The sequence below is a fragment of the Bombyx mori genome, chromosome 23 (genome assembly GCF_030269925.1).
Source record: "Bombyx mori chromosome 23, ASM3026992v2".
Lineage (NCBI taxonomy): Eukaryota > Metazoa > Arthropoda > Insecta > Lepidoptera > Bombycidae > Bombyx > Bombyx mori.
The window spans coordinates 16,291,116-16,310,797 of NC_085129.1; the positions used below are offsets into that span (position 1 = coordinate 16,291,116).

The 19,682-nt window shown below is 39.2% G+C and overlaps 1 protein-coding gene across 2 annotated transcripts in view; it reads left to right on the top strand.

Moving 5' to 3' along the window:
- Positions 1–413: 413 nt before the first annotated feature.
- The window catches only part of LOC101736544 (uncharacterized), a 60,629-nt gene continuing 41,360 nt past the window's right edge, over positions 414–19,682 (top strand). Inside the window, exon 1 of one of the 2 annotated variants that reach the window (XM_004930683.4) lies at positions 414–589. The gene's annotated coding sequence lies outside the window, so the exon portion shown is untranslated. The remainder of the gene's footprint in view (positions 590–19,682) is intronic. The other variant, XM_062675314.1, reaches the window with a different exon arrangement.

Below are 19,682 nucleotides of genomic sequence, written 5' to 3' on the forward strand. Positions count from 1 at the left end.
TGATTTGTCAAATAATCTGGTAGTGGGACTTCTTGTGAGTCCGCACGGGTAGGTACTACCACCCTGCCTATTTCTGCCGTGAAGCAGTAATGCGTTTCGGTTTGAAGGGTGGGGCAGCCGTTGTAACTATACTTGAGACCTTAGAACTTATATCTCAAGGTGGGTGGCACATTCACGTCGTGGATATCTATGGGCTCCAGTAACCACTTAACACCAGGTGGGCTGTGAGCTCGTCCACCCATTTAAGCAATAAAAAAAATTAATCAACAATCACAATCAACGTATTTAATTGCAGCCGGATCTTCATCCCCATAAAACGGCTCCAATGAAACAAAACGAAAACCCCCGATGATTAATGCTGAGACATCGCATGAAAACTTCAAGGTCGCAGCATCAATTTCATAAACGTTACTATAAAAGCGAGTGGACGTGTTGGCGAGCGCTTGTCGCGTCGTTACACTAGCGGGCGTTGTGTGAACATTGAATATCGAATCCCGCATAAACATTGCCAAAGCGAAGTGTAATTCCGTCTTGTGGACAGTTTAGTGTGTTGTGATTATCAGTGTGGTGTGGTTGCGGATAACGACATGTGAGTTCCTTTTTTTTTTTTTTCGTTACATTTTTTTTTTTTTGCGTTACTGGACTAATTTTTTTTGCGGGATTATCCGCGTACAGTGAGACACGCGTTGATGTCTTTTGTAGGCGATCGTTTTTTTTTTTTTTCCCCTTGAAATGTTGTGTAATAATCAACGTTGTGGAAAGTTTTCAGTATTTTGTCTACTGGTGTTAACTAAACTAAAAGTATTTGATATGAACAGTCAAAATATGTAAATATTTTCTACAATATGATTTGCAACCGTCAATTTATCTTCATTTAGGAGAACTGAATTTTAATAAATAAAAAATAATATCAAACGTAGTCTCGCATCGCAAATAAAAACTACATTAGCAGCTATGAAAAAAAATATAATAATAATTTACATAATCCTTTCAGTAATGTCAATTACTTTTATAATTAAGCAAACTCCATAGATACACGTACATATTCTATACGGGATGTGTTTCAATATAATAGTTAATATGCTCCTCCTGGCTTTGCTTACCCAGTTGTCCTGAAACTGGAATAGACTTCGGGGCACCATCCTTCCTTTATAATTAAAAAAAGTTAATATTTTAAATGTTGATTTTGCTATTAGTCAGTGATTTCTCCAAAACAAAGCTTGTACTTGCTTAAGAAAAGTTTCCAAGTCCAATTCGTGTCTATTTACAAGTTTAAAGATAATGAATAATATTCAAAAGGCTTATGATTGATTGATTCAATCTAAAAGTCTGCTAGGATCTTCAGAGGAACGTCTAGGCTTCACTATGCTCCTGGTACTGATGACGCTGCTGCATAATTGCAGCCTTATTGCATCATTTTTTACTGGTAGTAGGACCTATTGTGACGCACGAGTAGGTACCACTACCCCGCCTATTTCTGCCGTGAAGCAGTAATGCGTTTCAGTTCGAAGGGCGGGGCAGCCGTTGTAACTATACATGAGACCTTAGAGCTTGTATCTCAAGGTGGGTGGCGCATTTACGTTGTGGATGTCTATGGGCTCCAGTAAGCACTTAACACCAGGTGGGCTGTGAGCACATCCACCCATCTAAGCAATAAAAAAAAAGCTTGCACCTGATGCTGATTAGCGTTGCCGACTGCTTATCCGATCATATTCCCTTTTACATTCGTAGGCAAATATCCAACTTTTCTAAACATCCCAAAAACGTAGTTAGGTTGCGTTTTTAGCATCGTTGCTGCCCATTAGCGACAGTGACAACTTACGATCGGACGGTCCAGTATAGTCTGTTTCATGATGTCAGTTTAACAACTGTATTGTTTGACTTTGCGTTTGACGATCAGCATTTTTCTTGGACCAGATAGGCGGTAATGTCCAAAGCAAGCCTAGTAAATAAATGGGTACCAGATCACAACCATATAGTTAGCAGTAGCAGAAATAAGTCACACAGTCTCCCGGACCGACTCAGACTGCAGGGATCGAAATTTGTTTTCTCTATCTAATTATTGGTAGCCTAAGAGGCTATTCCAACTTCGCGGGGGCAGGTGAGCTCACGGGCTCAACCTGAGAGAATTTACTAACACTCGCCCTAACAAGAGCAGTGCTTCGTTGAATCTACCACCGGATCGGAATCACGACCCACTGAGAAGATCCGGCGCGAAAATCAGTGGGTCGGATCAACCCACACTCCCCGGTAATACGCAAATTACAACTCGGTAGTAGATTCATTCGCGAAGCAATTGCTCTTGAGTTGTTAGGTCTCCTTCGGAGGCGCTCGGGCAGCTGTTAGCAAATTCCATCCCTCCTGGCTGAGTCTTTGCTCGCCCATCTGTCCTGGTGAAACTGGAAAGGCTTTCGGCCACCAGTAATCTTTCAGTCATAAAAAATTTTATTACAACAATCCAATGGTTCAGTTTTACATTAAACGCTCCGACTATTTGGACGCGTTAAAGCACATAATTATAAAACACACGAAAACGTGTGAACGACGCAATTACAAGACAAATTAATTTGAACTATGATTTAATTAACCGCGCTCCGCAGTTATCTTGTTAGTTAAGAATTTTAGCAAAAGGTTGCGTATAAAAATAACATACACAAATAATCTATTCACACATAAATTAATATTTTTTTGTGCAATTTTTAATTGCTAATATAGACGGACGATCTCACGGCCTATCTGGTGTTAAGTGGTCACCGGTGCCCATGGTCATCAACAACGTAAATGCCGACACATACCTCGAGACATGAGTTCTGAGCTCTCAGTTTTACAGTACAACGGCTGTCCCACCCTTCAAACCGAATCAAGGCATAAATAGGCAGGGTGGTGGTACTTACCCGTGTGGACTCACAAGACGTCCTAGCACCAGTAAGTAACTATCCGACATACAAACTCGCAAACAAACAAACTTTCACGTTTATAATTTCGTATGAATTTAGATTACTCCCTCACAGCATTTTCGGGTGCGGAATATCTGTTATCCAGTGATCATTAAATCAGTTCCATTTCCCCGGATGAAGAGTTACATGGGTCAATCCCAGGCTAAGTTCTCCAACAACGGTTGCCATGGTAACGGTTGCTATGGTAACGGTTGCTATTGCCTTGCCCTTATGGCTATGGGCTTGATCTGGGATTTGCAAAAACCGATTGCTCTAAAAAAAATTATCCTTTGCAAAACAATAATACGTCCATATTGGCCTTATAAAATATTTTACAAGGCAATTGTTAATGCAGCGTTGTATGGATATGTGATGCGTAGAGAGAAGATGCATGTGACTAGGAGATGTATGGAAATGGTAGTACAAGTTAGAGGGGGAAGAGGTCGACCGAAGAATACATGGATGGAGTGTGTAAATGACGATATGAGAGAGAAAAGAGTGAGTGTTGAGATGAAGGCTGATAAGAGAATGGAAGAGGAAAATTAGTCGTGCCGACCCCACCTCGTGGGATAAGTGGGAGAAAAAGAAGAATAATGGTTAATGCAGCTTCTAATTTCTCCATCGTCAATGTAGGTTTTTAACTATGAATTTTTTTATTTATTACTTCTTCAGCACGAGTTAATACCGTCTGGATCTAAATCCTGGATAAATGAAACATCTTTTATTTTATCTGAATTACAATTCAATTTTTTTTTTATTGCCCTTGTAGGCAGACGAGCGTACGGCCCACCTGATGGTGAGTGGTTACCGTCGCCCATGGACTTCAGCAATGCCAGGGGCAGAGCAAAGCCGCTGGCTACCGCTAACAGACATGAGCATATCTTAATCCCGGATAAATGAAGCGTCGTTTATTCTATCTGAATTACGATTCTGTAGCCACGAGCATATCTTAATCACGGATAAATTAAGCGTCTTTTATTCTATCTGAATTACGATTCTGTAGCCACGAGCATATCTTAATCACGGATAAATGAAGCGTCTTTTATTCTATCTGAATTACGATTCTGTAGCCACGAGCATATCTTAATCCCGGATAAATGAAGCGTCGTTTATTCTATCTGAATTACGATTCTGTAGCCACGAGCATATCTTAATCACGGATAAATGAAGCGTCGTTTATTCTATCTGAATTACGATTCTGTAGCCACGAGCATATCTTAATCACGGATAAATGAAGCGTCTTTTATTCTATCTGAATTACGATTCTGTAGCCACGAGCATATCTTAATCACGGATAAATGAAGCGTCTTTTATTCTATCTGAATTACGATTCTGTAGCCACGAGCATATCTTAATCCCGGATAAATGAAGCGTCGTTTATTCTATCTGAATTACGATTCTGTAGAGACGAGCATATCTTAATCACGGATAAATGAAGCGTCGTTTATTCTATCTGAATTACGATTCTGTAGAGACGAGCATATCTTAATCACGGATAAATGAAGCGTCGTTTATTCTATCTGAATTACGATTCTGTAGAGACGAGCATATCTTAATCACGGATAAATGAAGCGTCTTTTATTCTATCTGAATTACGATTCTGTAGAGACGAGCATACCTTAATCACGGATAAATGAAGCGTCTTTTATTCTATCTGAATTACAATTCTACAGACACGAGCATATCTTAATCCCGGATAAATGCAATGTCTTTCATTCGAACCAAATTACAATCCTACAAGCCCTTACAACTGCGGTATGCATTTATTAAAAAATAAATAACACCATTTGAATTATTTCATAATAGCTACGCGTGTATTTATGTTGTATTAGATTGCCATAGAAGGCTAACAGGCGCAAGTTCGTATGATGGACGAGGACTCATTATGGCCTCGTTTGAAAATGACGTTTTCAATTTGAAGATATCTGTTTTTTTATTGCTTAGATGAGTGGAAGAGCTCACAGCCCACCTGGTGTTAAGTGGTTACTGTAGCCCATAGACATCTACAACGTAAATGCCGCCACGCACCTCGAGACATGAGTTTTAAGGTCTCACTTTTAACAGTACAACGGTTGCCCCGCCCTTCAAACCGAAACGCATTACTGCTTCACGGCAGAAATAGGCAGGGCGGTGGTACCTACCCGCGCGGACACACAAAACGTCCTACCACTAGTAAATAATTTAGAAATGTCTTTTGTGATAGCCGAGCTGGTTCTAGACTTCAGCCTCAAGCCAAGATGGTCACGTCGCGAAGCCTGCGGGCTTCTCTGGCCACTTATCTTCTTCGATGACTTCTCATATCGCACACACACATTGTCACTAAGCCGTTGCGTAAAATCGATGTTTTTTTTTTCTCTGTGGAATTCCTTGTTACGCAAATGGTGACATCACCCGGACACGTTCAATACACGTTTATGTAAACATCGGATTTGAAGGCACGGGCTCCTCGTATCGGCGTTAAATAGTTAGCGATCGGCGCGATTGTTTTATCTGAAGGATGTTTCGGACCCGGAAAAGAAATTGTTTCCGGTACTTTTTTTTTAAATTTTTTTTTTATTGCTTAGATGCGTGGACGAGCTCACAATCTACCTGGTGTTAAGTGTTTACTGGAATCCATAGACATCTGCAACGTAAATGCGCTACCGACCTTGAGATATAAGTTCTAACGTCTCAGTATAGTTACAACGGCTGCCCAACCCTTCAAACCGAAACGCATTACTGCTTCACGGCAGAAATAGGCAGGATGGTGGTGCCTACCCGTGCGGACTCACAAGAGGTCCTACCACCAGTGAAAAACAACATACGTACAACATACAACTAAGATCACTTTGTTGTTAACGTTTTTTTAGTTTCAGTAGAAATAGGCATTACCAAGATTACTCTGAGAATGGTAAATACATTGAAATTAGTTTTACGATTTTTAGTTCGCGTTTTTTTGTCATCATCATCAGCCTATAGATGTCCACTGATGAATATAGGCCTCACCAATCGACCTCCAGTGCGACCGGTCCGTTGCCATCTGTATCCACCGCGACCCAGCGATTTTAACCAGGTCGTCGGTCCATAGGTGGCTGTCCCACACTGCGCTTGCCAGTACGTGGTCTCCACTCGAGGATCTTTCTGTCCCATCAGCCGTTCGATCTTGGCGCTATATGGCCTTCGCGCTTTTCCAATATATTCGATTATATTGGAAAAGTTTTCGATTTTTTTTATATGACCACGAAAACTGTAAAATATTCGAAAATTCTATGAATACAGTTCCAAAAAAAAAAAACGTGGTATGTAATTGCAAAATTACAATTGATTATGTTTGCTTTTGATTAGACGTACCTACATAAATAGTAATCATACATAAAAAGATATTCATGGGAAATCTTCGCCTAGATAGGTCTTATCTATACTAATATATAAATCTACAGTGGTTTTTGCGGATGTTCCGTTATAACTACTAAACCATGCATCCGAGTAACTTGAAATTTGGTATCCATGTAGAAAATACATGTACTTTTTTTTTATTGCTTAGATGGGTGGACGACCTCACAGCCCACCTGGTGTTAAGTGTTACTGGAGCCCATAGAGATCTACAATGTAAATGCGCCACCTATCTTGAGATATAAGTTCTAAGGTCTCAAGTATAGTTACAACGGCTGCCCTACCCTTCAAACCTTACCTTATAGTACTTAATGGATAGGCTAATATTTATGAGTGTTGGACTCCCTAATAATAATGACAATAAATAATAATGTTTTTTGTAATTACCAGCGAAGCCGGCGAGTACGGCTGGTTATTATATCAGTGCGAATAAAATAATACATGTTTAGTTATCCTTTTAATAGTTTAGAACAGAATTACCAGTGCCGTCTGCTACTGAATTTCTAAGCTCTGATTTTTAACAAATGCCGCGTCATTTAAGTGTAATTAATTTAGTCTATTCTATTTAATTTGGTCTATAAGTTCTCTGTCTGCTTCTGCCGCAACGGTTCAGTTTGAAGAATCAAACAGCCGTTATGAAAAACGAGATAATAATATCGCATCTCAAGATGACTAAACAACATTAAAATCTATATAAATGGAAAACTATTTTAAAAGCAAGCAGAATTATGTTTAGTAGCTTCGCGTTTCGCAAGCGCGCAATCTAAAGCAAAGTAAAATGTAGCACGTAAGTTCAACGATCGCGCGTTTATTCCTAATCCATTGCGTGCTAATATTAATATTGATTCGCGATCGCTTTGTTGACCCAGCGGTTTCTGATATCAGTTTGATCGTAGTTTAAAGGTATCTAGTAAACGAGACGAATACAAAATCTATTCAAAGCTAATCCTGTTGAGTGATATAATCGAATTTTACGTACGATTCGTGTATATTAAAAACTTTATTCAGACGGGAGTCATTAAGCGACGCTCCAAGGTTTTCGATTAGCATAAAATTAACATAATACCAAACGCAACCGGATTCAAATCACGATGGTGTTTAAACGTAACGTTTTGGGAATCCCGTAGTTACATAGAAAAAAAAGCCATGATGTGGAAAATATATCTATTTAATATTAAAATAGTTAAAAACGTTTGGGTATGAGAAATTGAGTTGGTCCAATAGTTGAAAAGCTCGCAGCGAGATGTCTTTAACGATACGGACACTTGATGTGCAGGGATAATGACCATGCCCATCGCCGGGCCCTGGATCTGGCTGAAAAAGGCAAGGAAAAAGTCCCTCTTCAAAGCACACGGTAGCCCCCGGCAGATGCTGGACAAATATGACTGGAAAACTTAAAGCGGCTTAACTTGGCAGTGTGACAACTCAAAATAATTCTAGGCGCAGATGAACTAAGAGACTTTACTGGTGGTAGGACCTCTTGTGAGTCCGCGCGGGAAGGTACCACCGCCCTGACTATTTCTGCCGTGAAGCAGTGATGTGTTTCGGTTTGAATGGTGGGGCAGCCGTTGTAAGCATACTGAGATCTTAGAACTTATATCTCAAGGTGGGTGGCGCATTTACGTTGTAAATGTCTATGGGCTCCAGTAACCACTTAACACCAGGTAGGCTGTGAGCTCGTCTACCAATCTAAGCAATAAAAAAAAATTAAAAAAAAAACCCACTAGCCCTAGCAAGAGCAGTGCTTCGCAGAGTCTACCACCGGATCGAAATCGCGACCCACTGAGAAGATCCGGCGAGAAACTCAGTTGGCGGGATTTCATGATAATTTTATTGAAGCCATTTCCAAGTCCATATAGAACATACATAAAACACACGTCTAGATTTTTTATTTATAGATTAAACCAATTTTTTGTTTTGTAATAGCCAGATTTGTGTTTCGCGCCAATTCAGTACAGAACTGCATTCTGAATTGGTAGCTATTTTTAGCCCACATAGATCTCCCTACAAGGACGGGTGTTACGCTGCCTTCATCCGGCGGATCCTCGCGAACCTCAATAGGTCATCGATCCACCTTGTGAGAATTAAATGAATTTATAAGTCCTTATGTAGATCCCACGCATAAATCTATTTTTGGTATTCTTTTGATTATAATTATTATATCCGCGATCTACGCGAATACGGCCCGTTGCGTTTATACAGGATACTGATTTACTGGTGGTAGGACCTCTTGTGAGACCGCACCGGTAGGTACCACCACTCCGCCTATTTCTGCCGTGAAGCAGTAATGCATTTCGGTTTGAAGACTCATATCTCACGGTGGGTGGCGGCATTTACGTTGTAGTTGTCTATGGGCTCCAGTAACCACTTAACACTAGGTGGGCTATGAGCTCTTCCAACTATTTGAGCAATAAAAAAAAGGATAAAGAGTTGCCGGAGAACGGATAACTGTTGGGATAATCTGGTTCTTGAGTGGAGACCGCGAATTGGCAGTTGGAGTCCAGGACGCCATTAGGCTCGGTGGAGTGGCGATCTATGTAGGGTGGGTGATAAGGGCTGGATGAGAGAAGCTGAGGATTGTGTGCCGTGCTATTAGAGAATCCATGTCCAGCATTGAATTGCTATAGGCTTGTAGGCAATCAGGCACACGGCCCACCTGATGATGAGTGGTTACCGTCGCCCATGGACTTCAAGAATGCCAGGGGCAGAGTCAAGCCGCTGCCTACCGCTTAATATTCGCCACAAGCCTCGTTTGAAGAAGGAAATGTCATAGCGCTCGGGAAACACCGTGGAGGGGAGCTCATTCCATAGCCGGATGGTACGTGGCAAAAAATAACTCTGGAAACGCACTGTCGATGACCGCAGTTGCTCCAGGTAGTATGGAGTAGCTGCTTGTGTCGCTCTCTACAAGTCGATCTGTCTTCAAACCACGAAGCAGCATTTCATCACACCACACCCAACCACAGGACGGGGCATTGTATTTATTGATCACGCAATTAACCAATAAACGAACAAAGAAACTTCCTAATTCCGTATAAAGACTTCATAAAGCGATTTTAATAATGGCATATAAACTTTAGTTTTTTTTTTTTTTTTTTCGAAATAACTTGACAAAATATCCAATGATATTAACATGTTGTCAATAAGATTAATCCACGAGCAGAATAATATAAAAGGTCGTCTGTTGAGCTATTCAATAGAAGAAAAATCGCCTTTATTCGTTTTATATAGAAATTATAGTTTCCTTTGCAATAACAACGTGACCTTTATTCTGTTGATTTTGTTATGCAAACAGCTATCAAAGAATTAAGCCTCTAATTAATTGGATGTTACGTTAAAAACGACCTTAACACGTTCTATATAATGCTCAATACATCTTTTTTTTTGTGTATAGCTGTGTAAAAAAATAAAATAATTTGACCCCTGAGTTCACGACCTCAGGGTTCAAAATGTTGTAACCGATTTCTTGAATTCGCGGTCCCCGATATTCGTGTCGCGTACCAGATATTCCAAATTTGGATTCGACATGGTTCACGCACGTGGAACCCTTGCGGGCTAATAATTCGGAATTTTTGTCCGAAGCGATCATACCCATTACATACTATTGTTACTATACTTCAGTCGGTCACTTGGTCGGCAGGCCGCGGCTTGGCTCTGCCCCTGGCATTGCTGAAGTCCATGGGCAACGGTGACCACTCATCATCTTTCAACATCATGATCTCTCAACACTAGTCCGCAGCATCTGTTCACGACTTAACCTAACTTATTCTATCTTAACAAGGAGGAGCCTGGAGATCAGTAATAAAGGTCTTTGAACCTAGTACAGTCTTCAGCTCTTTGAAAGACATACCAAATAAATTATAAGGTTAATTTCTATTTGTATTTGTACTATATCTTTAAGAGAGAAATAAATAATAATAATAATAATTTTTATTATTAATAGCTTTCGCCCGCGACTTCGTCCGTGTGAAATAGTTCACAAATTTAGTTAGCATAAAAAACGATATAGTGAGTCAACCTTAACATATAGACATGCTGTGGCGGACTTTTTTTTAGATCTTTTAAAGGGGAACAATTTTGTCATACATTACTTTAGCGAAACTTTAATCGTTTCTGCAGCGCACGCAGCGGAAGCTCTCAAAAGGGAAAAAAAACCCGATTTTGGAATGCTCCGCTTGTATTGGTCTTAGCGTGATGTTATATAGCCTTCCTCAGTAAATGGGCTATCAAACACTGAAATAATTTTTCAAATCGCACCAGCAGTTCCTGAGATTAGCGCGTTCAAACAAACAAACTCTTCAGCTTTATAATATTAGTATAGATTACCATCAGGTGGGCCGTATGCTCGTCTGCCTACAAAGGCAATAACAAAGAAAATTCGACATCGTTTCTCTGGGTGGGAGGCGACCACACCAGACGGACTATGAGCTCAATCAGTCATCGCACCAGTTACTGCATTTAGGGCATCTTGTGAGGGTCCCAGGCAGGTACCACCACACCCGGCCTTTTTATTTCTCCAATAAAACTGAGACTTGAACTCATGTTTCAAGGTGGTATTTCCTTCCTTCATGTCTATGGGTTTAGGCAACCACTCAACACCAAAGGTACTGTGAGCTCATCCAGCCTACTAAGCCAAAAAAAAACTATAAACGAAAGCAAATCAGACTCGATGGTAAGACGTCTTGTGAGTCCGCACGGGTAGGTACCACCACCCTGCCTATTTCCGCCGTGAAGCAGTAATGCGTTTCAGTTTGAAGGCGGGACAGCCGTTGTAACTATACTGAGACCTTAGAACTTATACCTCAAGGTCGGTGGTGGCATCCACGCTGTATATGTCTATGGGCTCCGGGAACCACTTAACACCAGGTAGGCTGTAAGCTCGTCCACCCATCAATCAATAAAAAAATAGATTTAGGTATATTCTAGTTTAGCTACGTTTTTTAAATGTGACTTCTAAGAGTATTATAATACTATTCGAATTAATTCCACCTACCCACACTCACCGCCTACGATCGAAAACTCATATGCTTGCGTGCTATCGAAACGAAATATTTTGTATCATTTAAAAAAAAAACCACTTCTAATCTTGTGATCCAGCACGGGTAGGTACCACTGCCCTGCTTAAATCTGCCGCAAAGCAGTAGAGCAAGGCACCTGGTATACTATCTTTTTTTACCCATGCATCAGCCCGCTGAGTTTCTCGCCGGATTTTCTCAGCGGGTCGCGATTCGGATCCGGTAGTAGATTTACTCGCGAAGCAATTGCTCTTGAGTGGTTAGGTCTCCTTCGGAGGCGTTCGGGCTGTTGTTAGCAAATCCCACCCCTACTGGCCTTTGCTCGCCCACCTGTCCTGGTGAAACCGCCTACCTATTCGCTGGTAGTCTAAAGAGCTATTCAAGTTACGCCAAAACGTGAGCTCACGGGCTCAACCTGAGAGAATTTGGTAACACTAGCCCTAGCAAGCGTAGTGCTTCGCTGAATCTACCACCGGATCGGAATCGCGACCCACTGATGAGATCTGACGAGAAATCCAGTGTACCGTTATACTATAGAACAGTGATTTAGAACTCACCTCTCCAGATGGTGGCATTTACATTGTTGCTGTCCACTGGCTCCCTAAACACTGAAATATATTGAGGAGTTAAATATAGGTAGAGCTATATACAGCCAGTGTTTGAATCCAGTACATCATAGCCTCAGTCGAGGTGACACACTTATTATCAGACTCGCGCTGTCCGGCGATGACACCTTTTGTGAAACTAGTTTCCAATTACATAAACGGCTAGGGACGGGACATGTTGGTTTTTTATTCGATTTTTTTTTTCAGTTCACATTTTGCATTTTATATTAAAATATAAAAAAAAAAATTTAGTGGAAGATGCTTTCCACATTATGATAGAGTGTGCGCGGAACGATGATTTGAGACAACAATTCTTTGCAAAATATACAGATTTCCGATAAGTTGGAGGTGTAAATTACGTATTAGCCTTTCCGGAATCCGAAATGGCTAAGTCACTTTATAAAATAGTTTTGGTGGGCCGTCAGAGACGATAACAGTTTCCTTTATTTTTTTAATATAACTATTTTGTTGCTCTCTTTTGTTGCACAATGGAGTGGCATATTCACTTTATTCTCGTTTCGTTTTTTTACAATGTCAATACAAATTTGAGTTAGCTTTTACGTTATCGAGAGCGTTAAAAAACACTAAGCACATAGTTCAATTTAGTCACGTATATTGGCTTAGCTGGGTCTTTCCAATATGTTAGACGCTAAATCTAAGGAAAATGTCCTTTAACAAGTAATTTATCTTATCACTTTGCTAATGCTACACGCTTTTATTAAATACTAGCGACCCGCCCTCGCTTCGCTTCGGAAACAATAAAACACACATGAAACAAAAAAAAAAATAAAAAAAAAATTAAAAAAAGTAGCCTATGTTCATCAGGGACAATGTCGGCTTCTAATGGAAAAAGAATTTTTCAAATCGGTCCAGTAGTTTCAGAGCCTATTCGAAACAAACAAACAAACAAATCTTTCCTCTTTATAATATTAGTATAGATTTAGTTTTCTTTGTATGTAACATAGTCTTTAACGTCATTTACTTTTAATTTATTTATTTATTAGGCACACAATACACATTATAAGTTAAAAAAGAAAAGATACACAATAAATAAGTAACAAAAAGTAAAAAAAAAAGGCTTGTAACGCAAGTCATGCGCGCACAACTAATCAGGACAAATTGTGCTAAGTACACAATGTTCCTTACAACTTAAGAACAAGACGACACGATAACGAAACCAATCCAACCTTTAATGTAAGGAAGTAACAATAAATCCCAATCACAAAGGAAATCACATTAAACAATCAACAATTACACTACCGTTGAAAGCGTTCGATTAACTTTGAAAATTTTCGCACGCATTATAATACCTATCACAACGCAAATAATTTTAGAACTTCGCTTTTATATCCTTTTTTTTCCTAACTATGCTGATGGTCTAGAGTCTAGAGAGACCATGTCAGCGTCGCCGGGCTAGTAGGTGAGCTCACGGGGCTCAAACCTGACGATGTTGCTAACATGAAACCTAGCAAGAGTCGTGCTTCGCAGAATCTACCACCGGATTGGAAACGCGACCCACTGAGAAGATCCGGCGAGAAACTTAGTGGGCTCTGTCTGTGGGTTAATTTACTCGTCGAGCCCTTCATCGCAAGCGACGGGTTCGACAAGAATGATGACCGAGTAATATCCTGATTAATATAAATTGAATGAAAAAAAAAAAGTAATTGGGCATTCTGTCTAAGCGTATTTGCATTGGTTTTTAAACGAAATATTTTTTATACATTAAATCTAATAATAGCAGATATATCTAATGATCTTAGCTTCTTCAAAGGAGTCCTTAGTGGGAGGTAAGTACAGCTATTTGCCTATATCTGTCACTTTGTCCAGGAACTATTGTGGCTATTCACAATCAAATGGGTCATACGACCACACTTTCGAAGACAAATGATTAGCGAGAAATATCCTAATTTTAATTAAAAAGCTCATTAAATCTGATTTCATCTCAAACTGATTTTAGATTAGTTTCGATACAGGTTTTATTAACACAATCCTGACCTAAGAGGTCGCGTTCTTAACATTAATTTAAATAGACGTGTCCTTTTTGTGTAACTAATTCTAAGTTATGTGCTTTTTATATAACTATACCACGTTACCGCATAGCAATTTTAAATGACACATATTAATGTCTGACTTTGCCAATCAGTAACATATTTACGTATTATGTAAGCTTTGTGTTAATTTTTGAGAAATTTAGCTCTTTCTGCTTCGAAAGAAACGCATAATATACATTTTTTAGTACCATTCACTCTGTTGTATTCAGAAGTACCAAATTAAGCATAGCGTTTAAAATAAGCACAACATAAGCAGTTTCAAATGAGAAAAAGCATTAAAAATACAGATAAACTGATGAAATGTATATATTGTAATGTAATGTATTTATATCTTTTTAGTATCGAAATTCTAAATATTAGTGTAAGCGTTTGTAACGGTAAAATACAAATTATAGAACTAAAAACGGATAGAGTTAAAGAAGCACTTTACACAGCTATTTTCCTTGACTGACAGAGAACGCTTTATTCATTAACTCCGCCACTATATTCTTGTACATAAAGTTAAATAAATAAATGAGAAAATGGCACATGTACTACTGATTTAGTCTTCAATAGTAGCAGGATCGGAAGGTTCTAATGGGCCGGTCTTAGATAGAGCCTCTGAAACATTTTCCCAATGCTGTTCTCACAAATACTAAAAGTCGTCGTGGACTAAAAGATAATAAGTCTGGTATAATCTCATATTATACGATGCGAATGTGCCGGTGTTTGAATCCTGTCCTGTCCATGCCAAAGAAACAGTATAACGTTTTAACCCTTTTCACTCGAGAGTTGAGTGTCGGTAACCATACAAACTCGACAAAGAGTTCGACGTGTAACCTAACCTAAACATCAACCCTCTGAGTTTCTCACCGGATCTTTTCAGCGGGTCGCGATTCCGATCCGGTAGTAGATTCGCGAAGCAGCTTCTCTTGAGTTGTTAGATCTCCTTTGGAGGCGCTTCGGTAGCAGTTAGCAAATTCCACCCCTCTTGGTCGAGCCCTTGCTCGCTCACCTGTTCTGGTGCAACGGGAAACGCCTCCGGGTCATCAGTAATCTCTTAATTATAAAAAAAAAGTTGAGTGTCGCTGGCCATATTATTTAATACCTCAACTCGAGAGATGATTCTTGCTCACAGCTTTGTTCAATGGGTAATTCGAAGCGCTCTTTATTTGTTAAATTGACATAGTATTGTTTTTGATATCTGTTCTCAACGTTCTTTTTGTCGTTTGTAATTAAATCATGGGGTAAGTGACACTCGCCTCTCGAGTGCAAAGGGTTAAAGAATCAAATTCACAAAACATTTACGTAATAACTTTTATTATAGACTTTTATTGATTAGGCATTTATATGCATAAAGTAAGAGATATGTTATTGATGTGGTATACTCGAGATTAAATAAACAATAAAATACTAAAGTTGGTTTAATATAAGAAAAAAAAAACATTTAAAACCTTTAACCTCTTTTTCAAATAATATTTTAAACACTAGTATTAAACAATGCAAAGCTCAACTAATCTTTTCACCACTAAATACCTAAAAGATAGCTAAGTGGTTCCGTCTAAGACAAAATATTTTTTAAAACTAAAGATTTTAAATACTAAAGGTTTTTCTGTACATCCATAAGTAAAAGACTAGGCGATGACGAAGTCAGTTTGGACTGCTATTTATTCTTTGTTATTATGTTAAATTCTAGTATATTCTACAAACTAATTTTCAATGAACGTCGATATACCAACAACACTACAGGATACGAATGTTGTAAACAACAAACGATATTATCATAATATCGATAAGTTTTATCGACACGGCCCCTTCACTAGTGTTGCGTAAGGACGAACGCTCGTCTCGCTTAACTTGTTTTTTCTCCGTCGAATTCCATAATTTTAACGATGCTAATGTCACTGGCAGTAGGGCTCAGGCAGGCGCGGTTTAGTATTGCTGCACTGTTTGTTTATATCGCCTTTTTAAAGGAACTTCTAGCGGATTATTTTTAATTGAAACTTAATAAATGAGAGTAAAATGTAAGTTGCGACAAATTCGTTACCGCTTGAGAGAAAAAATACAATTTAGGAAGAGCGAGAGTGAGAAAATAGACAGAGCGTCTCGCGAACCACTCGACCGTGGACAGAGGGAGAAAGCAAGCTAGGTCGTTTCTCTTATACAAATTCTGTTTACGGGCGTCGGCCACTAGATGGCTTTTTATTAGTTTCTCATTTCTCCTGTAGATGGCAGTAATATATTACTTATATTTTATTATTAACGAATGATATAAAGAAAAAATCTATATGTAATTTAAAATTATAATAAAGGGGGAAGATGTCGTTTCTCTTATACACATCTTTCCCGATTACAAGAGAACTTAGATTTAACGATGACCGCAAGAGATGTTTCACTTCTTTCACGTGCATCAATTTTTTAATACAAAAACTATACTGCTATATTTAAAAATGTATAATTAAAGTAAGATTTCTTTGAATGCGCATCGAGATATGCCACCGGGGGTTCGATCAATTAGTGTGATAGACGAAAACATATCAAATTATTGCATAGTGGTTGAAATACGCAGGAAAAGTATACCTACCGACACTACACTATTAACTTAGACGTAATAATATAACAACGCATAACTGCGGCAGTGATCGCTAAGTAATCGAAATACGACCATAATCACTGAGACCAAAAGATTTAGATTCATTTAACATTCAATTCACTTTTTTTTAATGGAGATAATTTATTCTTGTGTTTAAACAAAACTGCTTCGGTTGTTCCTCTTGGACAATAATTGAGTTCGTAAAGTCAAAAATTTAATCGGTCAACAAACAAATGAGCGGGTATCTGTGCGCTTAGTCCGAGCTTTTTAACTTCTCGATCGCGTAAAAGTTAACTCAAATTTATATGGAGTTCAAACAGCGCTCCTAGCGGCAAACGTAGGGAAGCTGTTCCAACTTCATACAAATTCGTACCCATTTCATTAGAAAAGTTGGTACCCGCTTGAGATTCGAACACCGTTGCATCGCTCAACACGAATTCACTGGACATCTTATGCTTTAGGCCACGACGACTTCAAAATCTTAACATTAAACATAAACCATAACGGGTCAAATGACCGATTATGAACTTTTGCATTGAAAATTTACGTATCAGCTTATTGCTTTTGCACATATGACTTAATGACTTCTTCATACCAATTAATCTACAGTTATTAAATTTTTAAATTGTTTTTTTGTTTATTTGTAGTAATATTTGTCACATATTGTTATCTTCCCGCTATGGTAGTAATAGGTACCAGTAAGTGTTGTTATGATTAGTATTAAATTCGAAAACCACAGTGGAATATTTATAAAAAAATGCCACTTCCAAATAGCAAACATGGCTTGTCTATAAGGCAATATCACTACGCGGCTGCCTAAGCTACGTGGCGCTTAGGATTGTGCCAACTACAAATGCGAGTGCTAAAGCGATCTGATGCTAGTAATTTTTAACTGGCCAACTGCTATGTAGGTCACCGGTGCCCTACGCGGCGCGTTTAAGTCATCGTGGCCTAAAGGATAAGACGTCCGGTGCATTCGTGTTGAGCGATGCACCGGTGTTCGAATCTCAGGCGGGTACCAATTTTTCTAATGAAATACGTACTCAACAAATGCTCACGATGGACTTCCACGGTGAAGGAATAACATCGTGTAATAAAAATCAAACCCGCAAAATTATAATTTGCGTCATTACTGGTGGTAGAACCCCTTGTGAGTCCGTACGGGTAGGTACCACCAATCTGCCTATTTCTGCCGTGAAGCAGTAATGCGTTTCGGTTTGAAGGATGGGACAGCTGTTGTAACTATACTTGAGACCTTAGAACTTATATCTCAAGGTGGGGCGCGCATTTACGTTGTAGATGTCTATGGGCTCCAGTAACCACTTAACACCAGGTGGGCTGTGAGCTCGTCCACCCATCTACGCAATAAAAAAAATGATCGTTCGGTTTTGTCTTTCCCAAAGTCCATTAGATATTCCCGTATCTTAGTAACAGAAATCGACATTATTACTTCAGGGTAACGCGTAGGGAATTGACCTACATGACAGTCGAAAATTTAAGTGGTGGATGCGATTCCTGCATCTCTCTTTTGTAGCTAACAATATCTCATCTCTCACTATGGAGCTCCAGGTTTATTGTTACGTGTGCACTCTTAGTCCTCGCTACCCACGCGCGCCGTTTAAGCGAGTGTAGGTTATTAGTCACAAGTTTAGATCTTAACTCATATGCTACTCGTTTAGTTCTGATGTGTAGGCGAAAAAGGCGAAGAAATGCGACAGTCGCGCCATCTGTTTCACGCGGACCGTACTATATTTTATCTTACGTGATATTTTTCTTACCTATGCTGATAGCCTTGAGAGGCTATTTCAGCTTCACCCTAGCGTCTAGGTGAGCTCTCAGGGCTTAAGCCGGAAGTGTTGCTAACACTGGCCCTAGCAAGAGCAGCGCTTCGCAGAATCTAAAACCGGATCGAAACGCGACAAACTGAGAAGATCCGGCGGGAAACTCAGTGGGCTGTGTCTATGGGTTAATTTATTCGTTGAGCCCTTCGTCGCAAGCAACGTGTTCGGCAAGGACGGTTACCAGTGCTTGAGATATCTATAAGCACCGTTAATGGATCGGGAGGATCTGTAATGACGTGCTTAGAGCGACGTCGACTGTTTACCATTCGGTCCACAGGATCGGGTATGTAATTTCCGGCGGCCACGACAAGAGGGTTTTCGTGCCGCCTTCTCAAAGTGATTACGTGCTAATCTAATGTATAGCTATCGCACATTGTGTTACATCACAGTCAGTCCAATAGCTTTTGTCAGAGCAACAAATATACTAATAAACTTTCGCGTTTATACTGTTATAAGTGGGACGATAGTGTAAGGTCGAGATCGATTTGCCTCTCCAAAATGAGCAGTCAACTGCTCTAGAATAATCTAGAATCAATGGAAACGCTTCAGTAAACTGTAAATCCAAATAACTATTTTTTTTTTCGTTTCCTTTAAGTTTAGGTTGATAGTGGAAATTTTTCACTTTGAATTTTAGATGACTATAACTGACCATTATAACTATACTGAGACCTTAGAACTTATATCTCAAGGTGGGTGGCGGCATTTGCCTCTATGGGCTCCGGTAACCATTTAACATCAGGTGGGCTGTGAGCTCGATCATCTATGCAATAAAAAAAAGACTTCAAAAAGCAGAAAGTTATAAATTGGATTGCATTTTTTGTGTGTGTTGTTACCTAAAAACTTTTTAATGATTCTTTAAGGTTTTCCGATTTGTTACGTGAAAGTTGGTGCTATAAATGCGACCCTGTTTAAATTTTATCAAGATGTGACCGGTAATTTGTGTGCTATCCTTAATAATGCAATTATTTTCGACTACGCTGATAATATTCTCGTTTTATTCTGTTGAAGTCGGTCTATTTATCTTTTAAGATTTATCTCAGGCTCTATTTAAGCGCTTACGACGCGTCCACGATATGTAGGACTGGTTTAATTAAAATATTTAATACTTATAACGCTGACACATCGCACAATGATATGAACGAGCATAATAACTGCTGAATTTGTATAATCTATATTTTTTATCGGTATAGTCTGTGTCATTACATTTTCCCTCCATTGCTGCAGCACCATTTCTACCGATTGTTTGTGTCTCGATATAGTAAAGTTTAATAAATTCTAGAAACCTATCCG